A 14128-nucleotide genomic window follows, 5' to 3' on the forward strand; every position below is an offset into this window, starting at 1 on the left:
GACAAAATGCCATCTGAACCTCATAGGGAGTCCTGTCCTCTCCCACCCTCTTCAGAAGGCCAGGTGTTTACAGCAGTAATGGAGGCTGAGGTCTCTTGAGTTGACTGTCATCAGATCGGGGGGTGCCGCAATCTCTGTCCTTGGGGTCCATGGACCCACACCCTCCCTGAACAACAAGGCTCTCCACAGGTCAGCTGCTGCCTCTAAAGAGGCCCATTCGCCCATGAAATAATGTCTTTTGGCTCCATTGTTCTGCATGTCTGTTGGTTTTGCAGATCCATTCACTCAATTTCCCCTGAATAGAGGACGCAAGGCCCCACTGACATGCCTTCTGCTGCTGACGGCCATTACAAGCCCATAACACATGTGCTCTTATATGTTTCAGATTCAAAGAACGCTTTGCTATTGTATTTTTCAGGTAGTCAATGCAGGCTTGAGAGATGTCAAATGCCCACTGGGGCTAAATTAGTTGGCTGGTTAGGGCTTTTGTACAGGGCACTGTGTTTGATGGCCACTAAAGCCATTTTTGGCTCCACTTAAAACAAACACCTGTTGTATTCTGACAGTGATGTGTAAATTTAGAAAGAAGTTTAATCTTTAGGTTGAAATTCCAGCCTTGACCTTGATTGAGGTGATTATTGATCTACGAGCAGCAGGAAGTACTCTATTCACCGGTTACCTCATAATATTACTTACCAGTTAGTCCACTACAAATTACTAAATACTTATCTAAAATTTGTAGTCAGATTACACCACTCATTACTTAATGGAAAAAGTCATTGCATTACTAATGAATGTACTTTTAAGTTACTTTAAAATAATATTTTAGAAATGTGTGTAACACAAGTTATGTCCTTAAAAGTAATTAACTTAATTGAAAGTCAATAAATGTAATCTGATTACTTAAATTTTAAATGTAGGGCTTTATTTCAAGAGCACTATGCCTTAAACGCAGCGCTATGCAATATGTCATACTCTGAAAATCAGTGGGTAAGGCCATGAAGTTTTGAAATTTTTGTGTGGGTTGGTGAAACCACACACGCAAAGTGCTAATGGGCTGGGTCAAGTGCAGTTTAATCCTGAGGTTCTAATCCAGTTTTTGCACCATCCATGTCCTATTATATATTTAATTTCCTGTCAATCAACGTTGATATAAATGAAGACAGTCCATTCATAAGATTTTGTTAGTGTAAATGGGCTGTATACAATGCTCCCCTACTCTGACTGTTTTATCACCTACACTGCTCTGATGTATGTATTGTATTTTCTCTGTCAGCCTCTCTGGGACTGTTGGCTCTTGTCCTGCTCACCCATGCCTCTCCTGCTTGAAATATGCTTTGCTTCTCACCCATTGTTTATTGTTTTGTAATATATATATATATATATATATATATATATGTTTTTTATTTTATTTTTATTTTATTATTGTTTTCTGTACAACGTCCTTGAGATTTGGAAAGGTGCCATACAAAATAAACGTATTATTATTATTATTATTGATCTACTAACACACAAATCAGGGCTAGTATTAAAAGTGATTGATAGCTCTTTTATATCATCTGCAGGTGGAATCCCCAAACTTTAGACTTAGCACCGAGATTAAACGTTGTTCTCAAACAACTTAGCGCAATAACGTATTTTTCAGGAAAATAGAAAAATGCGCTTTGTGCCACTTCATTAACATACAATACACCCACAGTTTGCACACATACACCCACAGATAGCGCAACACTCCCACCCATACCCACTTTGCATTGGCACAAAAATTGCGCTTAGAATTAGCGCTATCATGAAAATAGGATAAGATATGTAACCCCTATCTGTGAATGTGCCTTTATGAGAATGAGATTATAATTTATACATTTCTGAGTGGGAATAATAACATGCATGCAGACTTTGTATGCAAGCATGTGTGTGTGTGTGTGTTTAGATGTGTCCCAATGCAGCATGTGGTACAAACTCATCACCGTGAAGCCCCTCACTTGGGTCTATATGGACATTGACTGCCATTGTGTGTAGTAGACAGCAGATGGTAGGCTCTCGCAGCAGTGACAGACCCAGTCATCTGGCAGGCACCCACAATTCAGGCGGGAAACCCAGGCATAATGCTCAACTAGGTGCTTATTAATATAGGTCAGTCCTTCCACCGGCAATGACTGGCTGATTGCTGAGACTTTGGACACTGCACAGGTCAGTCACATAGCTATACTGCAGTATTAAACATGAAGTTTGTACAATAAGTGAACTCAGTTAGGTGTGTGATGTGTGTTCCAATTCAGTTTTGAGAGCATAAGGGGCCCTTGCTACTGGACTGAACAGAGGGCTATAGTGTGCTGGGCTTCATATACCATGTAAGTATGAATGATACTGCTGTCCATGCAGTTTAGAGACCCCAAACTGTTAATGAAACAGGTTGTGCCACCATAGCAGCTTTTTTTCTTTTTTAATAATCTTTCCTGGGGAAGAGGCACCTGGTGAACGGGCAAAAGTGCTTGTGGACATCATGTTCTGTGGGTGGGGCAGATCTAAGCCTTACTCCCTTTTTTCATGCTATCTACATGTATTTCCCCAGGATAGCAGCTGTTCCTCAGGTGAGCTACAGGCAACAGATGCTGCAAGGTGAACACTGTTTAAACTCAGTCACACTATGGATTTCTCTCTCTCTCTCTTTTCTTTTCTTTTTTTCTTTTGTTGCTCTTTTGCACTAAAGTGCTTTTGAGCATAATACAAAAACAGCACATCATTGTGATATATCAACAGTCACTGCATCAGTGGATTAGGGTTGATGAAGAAGAGTCAGGAGAGTGCATTAAAGGCCAGGAGAAAGCTGAAGTGATTGTGACCAGTAATCCATGCTCAGCAGATGGCCAAGGCACCATATTAACCTAAAACCTGAAGAAGTCAGTTACTTGGGCTAATTCAAAGAAAAAAAGAAGCAAAAAGTTAATCTTTTAATATGTAGTACAGTGGATAATGAGCACTTCATTTTAGACTGAAGTACAGAGATTGTGTTTGCCATCTGTTCTAGAAAAGCCAGACTGGTCTACACAAAGATAATTTTTGTTTATGTGTATATAGCTGTATCTATTTAAAATTCACTCCATGAAATAATCTGTTAAGAGGAGTGACACATAAGGAGAACTTTTTGGAATAAAAAGAGATTCTTGGTTGGCCCCAGAGGACAGGCTCGTGCCGCCAGCTTATATATATCTTAGTGTCTTAGTAGTCTCTCGGGTGCCGAGAATGATATGAGTACAGAATGATAGTTTTGTTGCACATTAATCTGTTTTTGTGGGCTCTCATATGACTCCGAAGTCCAAACTCAGAGGCATATTGCCGACCACAGGTTGGAGATGGAATGCATGATGACTGCACTTGACCAGGCTTTGTTGCAGCTCTTTGGCATCTCTCTCTCTCTTGCAGCAGCTGCATGCTGACAGCATTGGTCTTCAAAGTAGGTTGCTGCCTGTTTTGTCAGTGCACGCCAGGTTGTTCTGTCTGATGCGGCTGTCTCAAGCTGGCGGGGCTGGAGGTCTGCCCACTTGAGACTGGCATTAAGGGTGTCCTTATACCTCTTTCTAGGGCAACCCAGATGGTGGCTGTCTTGTCTTAGTTCGCCGTAGAACAGCTAGCATGGAATTCTGGTCTTATCCATGTGGATGACATCACCACTCCATCAAAGCTGAGGTTTAAGAATCTTGGCTTCAACACTTATTGTATTGGCCCTGTCTAGGACCTCTTGATTTGTGATGCGGTCTTGCCAGCGAATGGACATAACTGACCTCAAGGAGAGGATGTGGAATTGCTCCTGTTATTTGAGATGCCTGCGATATAGTGTCCAGGTGTCACAACCATATAACAAGGAGGTGATGATGATGACCGCATTATACACCTTGATTCTGGTGGCTAGGCATGTACTCCTGTGACTCAGGACCTTGGTACGCAGCCTCCCAAGTGCCTGGCTGGATTTTTTAATCCTCATGGTGATTTCTTGGTCTTGGGATCCATCGCAGGATATAGCACTGCCCAGATACTTGAAACAGTCCACAATCTTCAACTGCGTACCATCTACATTGATGCAGGGCTGAGGGAGGAATAGTTCAGTGAGGGCTGGAAGAAGACTTCAGTTTTGACAATGGTGACTGTCATACCAAATAGCTTGGAAGCTTCAGAGAACTTATCGACCATGGTCTGTAAGTGGTTCTCTTGGTGGGCCATGAGAGCACAGTCATCAGCAAATAGTGCCACTCTGATCAGTCTCTCCTGAGTCTTGGTTTTTGCAGAGAGGCAGTGCAAGTTGAACAATAAGCCATCTAGGCGGTATTTAATGTAGATGCCTAGGTCAATGTCCTTCACAGCACACAGCAACACCTGAGTAAAGATCAAATTTAAAAGCACTGGGGTGATGACACATCCTTGTTTCATACCGCTGGCTATGCTGAATTTCTCAGGTGGTTCACCATCGGAGAGAACTTCTCCAGTCATATCATCGTGGAATAATTTATTTAGCCTGGTAAACTTCGCAATGCAGCCAAGCTTCTTAAGGATGGTCCACATTGCTTCTCTATTTACTGTATCGAATGCTTTGGTCAAATCGATGAAGACAAGATAGAGGTTCATATTCTGCTCAAGGCACTTCTCTTTTACTTGTCTTACAATGAATATCATGTCAGTAGTGCTGTGAACAGGTTGGAAACCACTTTGTGATTCGGGAAGGTTTTACTCCAAGATTTTTTAGATCGGTCTATTCAGGATGGTGTGGGCTAAGTTTTTGCCAGCAATGGAGAGCAAAGTGATCCCTCTGTAGTTTCCAAAGTCTGATCTTGACCCTTTGTTCTTGTACAGGGCAATGACTGTGGCGTCACAAAAGTCAGGAGGTATTTCTTCTTCATTCCAGGTGCTGGTCAGGATGTTGTGAAAGGCTGTGATTGAATCCTCACTGAGAGCCTTGTAGACCTCTGCTGGAATTCCATCTTTGCCAGGTACCTTCCCGCAGTTCATCTGTTTAATGGCTAGCTTGACTTTATCTACAGTGGGAGGATAATCAATTCATCAATAATTGCTGTCTGAGGAATCTGTTCCAGTTCTGATTGGTCAACTGTCAATGGGAGGTTCAGCAGTTAGCTAAAATATTCTTTCCATCTGTTATTTATACCTGCCTTATCCTTGATCAAGGTTTCTCCATCTGCAGCCAACAAGGGAGCAGAGCTTGATTTTGGGGGAACAAAGACCGATTTTATGGAGCTGAAGAACTGCTTTGAGTTAGCAAAGCCTTGTAATTCTTCAGCCTTTTTGTCCCACCATACTTCTTGCATTTTACAAATTTTCCTCTGTGCCTCAGCATGGAAAGATTTAAATCTGTCTTTCTTGGTGGGTGAACCAGGATTGTTTTGCCATTCCAAGAATGCCTTGTTCTTCTTACTTAGCAACTCTTGGATGGCGCTGTCATTTTCATCAAAAGAATCTTGATGAATCCTTTTTTTTTTTTTTTAGGTCCAAGCTCATTCTTTGCTGTGTCTAACAGCATTGCCTTGAACTGGTTCCATTTATTATTGGGCTGCCAGTGAGGGGGCCATTATCTGACAGCTTCTTGTCAAGGTTGGTCTGGAACTTGTGTAGATATGTAGGCTGTTGTAGCCTGGCGGTATTGAAACCTGTTTGCACAAGTTTTGGTTGTTTTTATGGTGTGTGGCAATGTGCAGGTTGAAGACTGAGCGGACAAGTCTGTGATCAGTCCAGCTTTCTGCTCCTCTCATAGCGCTAGTGATGAGGATGTCTTGGATGTCTCGTTGATGAACAATGACATAGTCTATCAGGTTCCACTGTCTAGATCTAGGGTGCATCCAAGTAGTCTTGTACTTGTTTGCCTGCTTGAACACGGTGTTTTTTATAACGAGCTCATATTCTGCACATTTGCTTAATAGAAGTAGGCCATTGCTGTTAATTTTTCCCATTCCTTGTTTACCAATAACTCCCTCCCAACAACTGTAATCTTGGCCAACTCGGGCGTTAAATTCACCCAGCAAGATTATCTTGTCGTTGGACAGAAAAGAGCACAAGATGGCACTGAGGTCAGCATAGAATTGTTCTACGGTCTCCTCAGTGCTAGTCAGGGTAGGGGCATACGCACTGATAATGGCGGCGTATCAGTTGTTACAGATGGGTAGGTGTAGTTTCATTAGCCTTTCGTTGATCCCAACAGGTAGGTCTGGGAGTTGTTTCATCAGACTGGATTTGATGGCGAGTCCGACACCATGGATACTCTCTTCATTTTGGGCCTTTCCTTTCCAGAACAATGTGTATTCACTTGAAAGCTCCACGAGAGATCCTTCATCTGCACATCTGGTCTCTCTGAGTGCTGCAATATTGATGTTATAGTGCAAGAGCTCTTTTGCAACTAGGGCTGTTCTCCTGTGTGGTCTGGATGAGCTTTCCTTGCCCAGGAGTGTTCTCACATTCCACGCTCCAATAATGAGTTTCCTCATGTTTTTCTTATTGTTTTAGCAACCGCATTGAAGGACAAACTGTCAGCCATGGTAAGCTGGCCAGAAGTGTAAGGGGTAGGCTATTGTTTGGACCACCTTTTCTAGGCCCCTCCCTGTTAAAGGGTAAGCAGTGCTGTCCTAAATAGGTCTGCTCAGTCGCCCTGGATGCTGCCGAACTACCCCTCTGCCCCGGGTATAGAGCAGACCGACCGCTGGTCCGAGGGCCACCTTTGAGAAGGTTCGTGACTACAACTCTCAGTGGTCATCTCCACCTGTTGCTTCAACACTCTCCCTTCGCCACAGAACTTTTGAAGTGTGGATATGAGAACTGGCCTTATCCAACCTGCAGATACACAATTTAGAGTGGAAATTTGTGGTATTATTCAATGGTCGATTATCAAAAAGACAAAACACTGGAGATGTCTTCTCTGCATTAGATTTACTCATACAATCGCATAAAAAGTAGAACTGTATGGGAATTCACCTGGCAACCTATGAATGTTGAGCCTGCACTTGACTCCTCATCATTTCAGCCTTGAGAGGAAAAGAAGCATCTCTTTTCACCTGAATCAGGTGAGTGCCAAAATCACACAAAATATCTTTTAGCAGTTTATAATCTTTTTTTTTTTCAAACATTCATCATTTGATTGATAATGAAGATCTGCATGTAATTTTTTACAAGTAGCTTTACATTGATAAAGTTTACTCTCAAACAGATACTAGCATTAGTTATAACAGCCATTCTGTTTAGTATTGTAGTAAGCACTTACAAGTTTTGAAGTTTAAGTAACCAAATTACCTTGTCTGTGAACAAATGTTGTTTTTACATCGGTCGAATGTGCACAACTCGGACGCCGAAAATTCTTATAGTGTATACTATATTATATATATATATATATATATATATATATATATATATATATATAAACCCAGACACATTTATACAAGGTCATTCATTATGCACATGTCCTGGGCATAATAAGACACTGGAGTGGATTTACTGTACGGAGAATGAAGACTTCAACCGCAAGCAGTTTTATATTAATTGAATCCGCCCATTTGATCCTATTATTAAAAAAAGTCCACTGGAAAATGCCAAAAGTTTTGCCCAAACTGTAGTTACAACATGACCACTGATTTTATGGCATGTATACATAAACTTGTATCAAAGATTAAAACCTGTAAAAATGTGTCAAATTAAATCTATCCAGAAACAGAACATTTTAACATGTGCATTTGTAAATAATGAAAATAAATAATGACTAACCAATTTCTTGCAGACAAAGTAATATATTTGATGATTTTTTTAATGTTTGTTGTAATTAATCACTATAATTTAATTGTGAAAACTGTAAGAAAACTGTGTGATTAATTAGTAAAAAAAAAATTCTCTCTCTCTATATATACATAAGTATATAACAATGTACAAAACAAAATATATTACATTTCAATATTTAAGCTGGAAACAGTTTCAAAAATGTATGTGCATGCATGTTTATAAAAATGAAGTTGCAAGTTATTGCTTTTCAACAAACAAACTGCAAGGTAAAAAACAATTCTAATTTTGTGAGAGAAAAAAATACTAACATTATCTGTGAATGCAAAGAATTTATCCAAATACAACACCTCTGGCAGCAGAAAAACATAAACATCTAATTTCACAACTTGAGAAAAAAAAAAGCACAGATGAGTACAGAAAAACAACTGTCTGAGGAAGAATTGTTAGTAAAAACAATGCCATTTTTGCTTAATTGAACTCCTCATTCTCAAACACTTTTATTCCTTATGTCTCATTCATTCCATTCTGTGCCCAAATAATGGGCAGAATGAACTTTGTCTCCTCCACTGCAGCGCAAGCAGTAATCCAGCACAGCAATTCATTATTATTAGACTTATGAGTCACTGTAACAATTAAGAATTATGTGTATTCTAAAATAGCTACAGTACTTCTTTTATGCTCTCTGTACAGCTCTGGAGGTAAGAGTCATTCAATCAGCCTCAAAAGCCCCATTGGTGGCCCCTTGGCATTGGTTTTTCCTACATTACTCAGACAAGATCCTTTGGAGCAAGTTGGGAGAACTGTGAGCTGCAGCAGGGTCCTGGGCCTCACGTCTGAGTGCCAGGAAAGCGGCCTCCTCCCTACCTTCCCCACGGGGTACTTGTAGCCTGCCTCTTCTGGGGGACACAAAGAGGAAACAACAAGTACAAAGGCCCTGTTTATTCCCGCTGACCCAGATTCCAGTGCTTTGACAAGAGGAGACAAGCGACAGGCTGTTCAGCATTGGTCCAGATCTGAGTGGATGAGACTGTCACCAATAAAAGGACCACAGCTACGTTTAATCTGCCACACCTTGACTACTCAAAACAAGGCCATTGCAAGACTACAGTAGCCTCACAATCGCCGACAGTCACCACTCTGAAATTCATACTGGCATTAAAAAGGTGAAAGTGTGAAATTGTGCTGGCAGTGTTCTTTATTGGTTGAGCAATGGAAAGGCATGCGAAGTCTTTTCATGGCATATACTGTTTAATTTATTAAGCTCTGTTGTGTTTAAACTGTATTTGCAGGGAATACAGATTAAATGGGAAACTTTCTGATGTGTCATCTGTGTTGTTTTTAAATTATGATCCAAGTGGTTACATCCATGTTATTCCATACCAATACAGAAGGAATTCATTTACTCCTTTAAATTGCTCACATTATACTGAAAATCACATATATAATGCAGAATGCCATTTTCATCCACAGGTCCATGGGGATGGTTCATTGTGCGTGTAGAGCGAGAATTGATCAGTGGTGCCCTATATGTGTGCATTGTGAGCTAATGAGCTATGAGATGAGCCACCTGTTTGGGGAGTGCAGTGCTGGGTGGGGGAGCAGCTGCCGGTGTGTGTGTTGTTGGGGGTAGGCGGGCGTAAAGATCTGTAATTTGCAAACTCATTATGTATTGTGGCCTACTCACCCCGTGCCCTCCCCCAGGATCACTACAGTCCCGGCCAGGACTGAACTACTCTGTCGTAGGCCTCCGTCATTCTTAGGGAGCTCATCCCTCTACATTAACAAAGGCTTTACAACACAGATTAACTCCATTCTTAAACTGTCCTAAAATGCACCACTTTTCTTTTATGTAATAAATATGTTAGGCATAATAATGTTGTAATTACAAAATTATTTACACATTTTGAGGACATGTGCTCCCTGATTATTAATGATTGCCTACTGTATAAATGTAATTTTATATATATATATATATATATATATATATATATATATATATATATATATATGAACTTGTTTAAAAGGAGTGTCAGTGTTTGTATTACTTACATTTACTTGCTTGTCATGACTGAGCTCAAAAACACCGGGAATGGAGTAGTAGCCCTTCTGGCCATCCTGCATGCTTTGAGAGAACTTCAGCTCTTTTTTTCTGTTAGCAAAATATCATGTTCATAAATGCAAATTCTCCAAAAGCAAACCACTCCTATTGAGGTTCAAACAAGAAATGAAAATGTATTTTATATCTATTGAACTTTCAAAAAACCTGAAAGCAATAATACCAGTCTCTTTGTATGAGGACTTGGGACTAATATTGGAATGAGGTGTTTGAAGAGAACCTTGGCCTGTTATGTTCTTATGTTGTGGCAAAAAAAAAAAAAAAAAAAAAAAAAAAAAAAGGCTAGATAATCATGTTGCTATGTGTTACTACCATCTAGTGGATAGATTGAGAATTACATAGATAAATTGGCTCTCTCTCTCAGGGAGATTTTTACGTCGAAATACTTTACTCATCACACATCTATTTTCTCTATTACACTCGTTTATATATATATATATATATATATATATATATATATATATATATATATAAAGATATAATTTACAACTGTTCAATAAATTATATAATTAAAATAAAAATTATTACTTTAAATGATAAATCAATTATCTTACAATGTAATTACATTTAACTACTGCAATTCAATTATAATAATTACATTTAAATTACTATATTATAGTTAAAGAAATTATAATTAATCAATTATAGAAAATATAGAATACATCAAATGATTATGGCACATCAATGTGTGATATTAAAAAGTGAATACTATAAAAAAGGGGGGGGGGGGACTTTTTAGGAGCGCTATTAAGCATGCTACATTGTCAGATCTGTCAATAATTAAAAACATTATTAAAACAAACCTTCGTTTTTTTTTTTCACCTTTCAAGTGTGCTTGTATTTTTGACCTATGAACTGTAAGAACAGACATTCAAAAAAAACAAAACAAAAAACAAAAAAAAAAATATATAAATAAAAAATTGCAGGTTTTCTTAAAATTGTTGCATATCCTTTTAAGACAAATACTTTATAATGCATCAGCAGTGTTTAGCAATTGCAAACCTACACCAGTACATCTATCAAGTAAATACAGAAATAAACCACTTAATCTGATCAGTTATTAAATCAGTTTCTTTGCATAGCACACTTGGAGAGAAAACAACAAATTTCCATTGTTCTGGATGTAAATGTACTGTTGCATCCTTAAACCTGTTTGTGAGATACAGTGACAGTGATCCCTCACTATCTTTCTCTATCTGTCTAAATAAATGCTTCCTTCTATGTATGGCTGTCGTTAAACAGAGCCTCTTGATAACCTATCCAGACAGACTCAGATCTTACTGTGGTCTGAACTTGCACATGGTATGCACTGGAACACTTTATTTTGGTAGTACTGTCTGTAACATGTTAAATGCAATTTATTCATGGAGAATGCTATTCCTTTATGCTTTTATCATCTTACATGGTTTATCTATACACTTTATGCATGCATTGCAATACAATGCATTCTAAGCTCAGCAGAGCTAATTGATTTTGGCATCAAGTGTCCCCTACATATCTGCTCATTGGCTTGACTACTGGTGCTTAACAAACCTGATAGCAGTCAACAGATGGGTAACTCACCTCCCAAAGCCCTAAAGCTAATCTGAGCTGGTATCAGTGGTCAAACATCATCCATTAACTGAGTGAAGAGCATGTTATTAATTTGTTCAGAAAGACCCACTGACTCTGCAGACACATCAATATTTTGACCTTATGGGGTCTTGGCTTTAGGTATTTAAGGTTACTTGATTCTTATGAAATGAGGACCTTGATATACTTAAGAAAAAATAATTTATTTCTCATTGTGCTAGAAGACATCAGGAATGATCGTAAATCATGATCGAGTTTCAGTTTTGCATGTTTCATTTTAACTGGGATGTCAAGACAGTGTATTAACAAATAAGATGTAAGCAAACAACTTCTTATCCTCCATGACTGGATAAAACAATGAACCGTGGACATTGTTCAAACCGTCCTGAATACTAACAGAGAAAAATCGACATCTTGTAGCACCAAACTACTCTATTAACATTGCACAGTTCATCTAAGTTCTTTCACCTTTGGAAAATCATACAAAGTTAGGCTACTGACACACTGTCAACTTCTTAAATTTACAATGAGGGAATTCTGAGGGACAGACTTTAAAGTTTTCTCGAATGATTGACCAACATTTGGATGCAATATACCTCTAGGTGTTTGCATTGAGTTAAACATATTAATGCAATCTCATCTACATGAATGGTATGATTTAAATTGTTTATCATACGGATGAGATGCTTTCGTTTTTATTTTATATGGTAAATAATTAAATGTTGCCTGCCTTAGTAATGACCAGAGATTTCAGTATACATTCAGCATAAAAACCTGTATGTAACAGTTCGTAGAGGTAATCCGCACAGGAACTCTGAACATCACATGAAACCACACAACAGTAACAACCAGAATACAAACTGGTTTCAGTGTTTTGTACATTATCAAACTCCAGCACCATAGCACTGAACAGGGTGGCATCATGTACACTATATATATATATATATGATTTTAAAATAGGTTTTAAGTCTACTGTGCAGTAGATTTTAGCGCTTTCCTTGTTTCACATGAGGTTTTTGTCCTTTGCCATTGGGACCCATTCCTTTTCCACCAGCCTTGCCTTTTCCTTTACCAGACATACTTCCTCTCCGTCCCTTCTTTCCAAAGCGTTTCTTACACTTTTGAGCCGATTCCATGTCTTCTTCCCTCATTTGTTTATTTACAGCTTTTCTGCTGTCAAGATGAGGCTTTCTGCTGTCCATTACTTTCAGTATATCCAGTTGTTTTTGCTTCTCACTACCAAAGTCACCAATAAGAGGCTGGAATTTTCTCTTTTTGCCAGTGTTTCTTGGCGTTTTCTCCTTGGGCAGATTCTCCTGAAATTTGCCAACAGAGGTGGTGGATATCTCTGCAACACTGACAGCTTGTGCCAACTCTGCTTTTGACTGCTGAGGGGTGGGCATGAGCCCCATGCCTGGCACCTTTATCCTCTGTGCTCTGGCAATATTCCTGAGCCTGTTAAACTCATTCTTTGCCACCTTCTATTTCTTAGCTTTAAGAAACTTTTGCAAACCGGTCTTCATTGGGATCTGCATTCTCTGGGACCTCTATCAACCACTCCTTGGTGTCATCATTGGCACGTTTGTATCCCCATCGTCTTTTCCATTCCTTGTGATCTTCACCCCACACCAAGTTGGTCTTCTTTTTCTTTTGAATGCCCTTCAGCTTGGCAAACTGTTCCCATTTTGTGGGAGGCTTTGGTTTAGGTGCAGGCTTTTCTCTGGGCAATAGAGTTTGATCTGGGAGCTTAGCGACGATTACCTCTCTGTTGGAAGTTTCCATAGCTCACTGATAAGAAGTTGTGTGTTATCTCTCGCTTAAGAGCGCAGTAGGTCTTCCCGTTTCTTTTCTTTAAAATCCCGAGTATCTATCCGGTTCTTATCAAATTACCCCAGTCAAACTCGAGATCTAACTCTATGTTAACTGTAATACTTTTAAGCTTTTTGGCCTCGTCTCTTTCAGCCTTAGCAAGCACGTCTTCGATTCTGCACGAAGCCATTTTGCGTGTAATCACACACACTTGGTTTTCTCACGTGCTGCTCCAAGCCGGAAGTACTAATTTCAAAATAAAAGCCCCTAAAAACTTCTAGTCGTGTAGCTCGCACTGAAGAAAAAAAGTACTTACTGAAAAGACATATCGAGTACAAAAATTATTGTGTGATTTTTACATATCGTGATATGGGGAAAAAAAAGAATCCACGTATTAAACATTGTAACATAGAAATTCCCCCAGTCCTGTTGTGATGAGTACCAATTTTTCAAACTAGTGTCCTATCGGCTCTATGGCGCAATGGATAGCGCATTGGACTTCTAGATTATAAAATGAGGCCATTCAAAGGTTGTGGGTTCGAGTCCCACTAGAGTCGAAGCTTTTTGGTTCAGAATTGATTGAATGGCCACTTGCCAAAAAGGTCACTGGACGTTCCCTTATTCAGGAGATATATGATTCAAAGATACGATCAAAGAATATGTGAATCTTGTAACTAAAACAGGCAGGGTTGAGTCGAACATCTCTGTATAAAGCTACCGATAGTTAAAATAAATATATGCAAACAAATGTCTGACACCCAGTCATAAAAATATAGAGTTTAGATCCCTGAGTTTGTACGGTTGTGGACTAGAATTTAAAATATAAAATATTTCTTATAACATCGTTTACACCACACATTTCCTGCA

General features: G+C 39.1%; 1 non-coding gene and 2 pseudogenes across 1 annotated transcript; 1 reads left to right on the plus strand and 2 right to left on the minus strand.

Annotated features, from left to right (window-relative positions):
- Nucleotides 1–5549: 5549 nt before the first annotated feature.
- On the minus strand, nucleotides 5550–6485 carry LOC127434520 (craniofacial development protein 2-like; annotated as a pseudogene).
- A 5149-nt stretch (nucleotides 6486–11634) lies between these two features.
- Nucleotides 11635–13468, minus strand: LOC127434287 (ribosome biogenesis regulatory protein homolog; annotated as a pseudogene).
- Nucleotides 13469–13728: 260 nt separating this feature from the next.
- On the plus strand, nucleotides 13729–13818 carry trnar-ucu (transfer RNA arginine (anticodon UCU)). Its single transcript is given in 2 exon segments — nucleotides 13729–13765; nucleotides 13783–13818. It is a non-coding gene; the product is annotated as a tRNA-Arg (tRNA).
- Nucleotides 13819–14128: the final 310 nt, after the last annotated feature.

The sequence above is a fragment of the Myxocyprinus asiaticus genome, chromosome 44, assembly GCF_019703515.2.
Source record: "Myxocyprinus asiaticus isolate MX2 ecotype Aquarium Trade chromosome 44, UBuf_Myxa_2, whole genome shotgun sequence".
NCBI lineage: Eukaryota > Metazoa > Chordata > Actinopteri > Cypriniformes > Catostomidae > Myxocyprinus > Myxocyprinus asiaticus.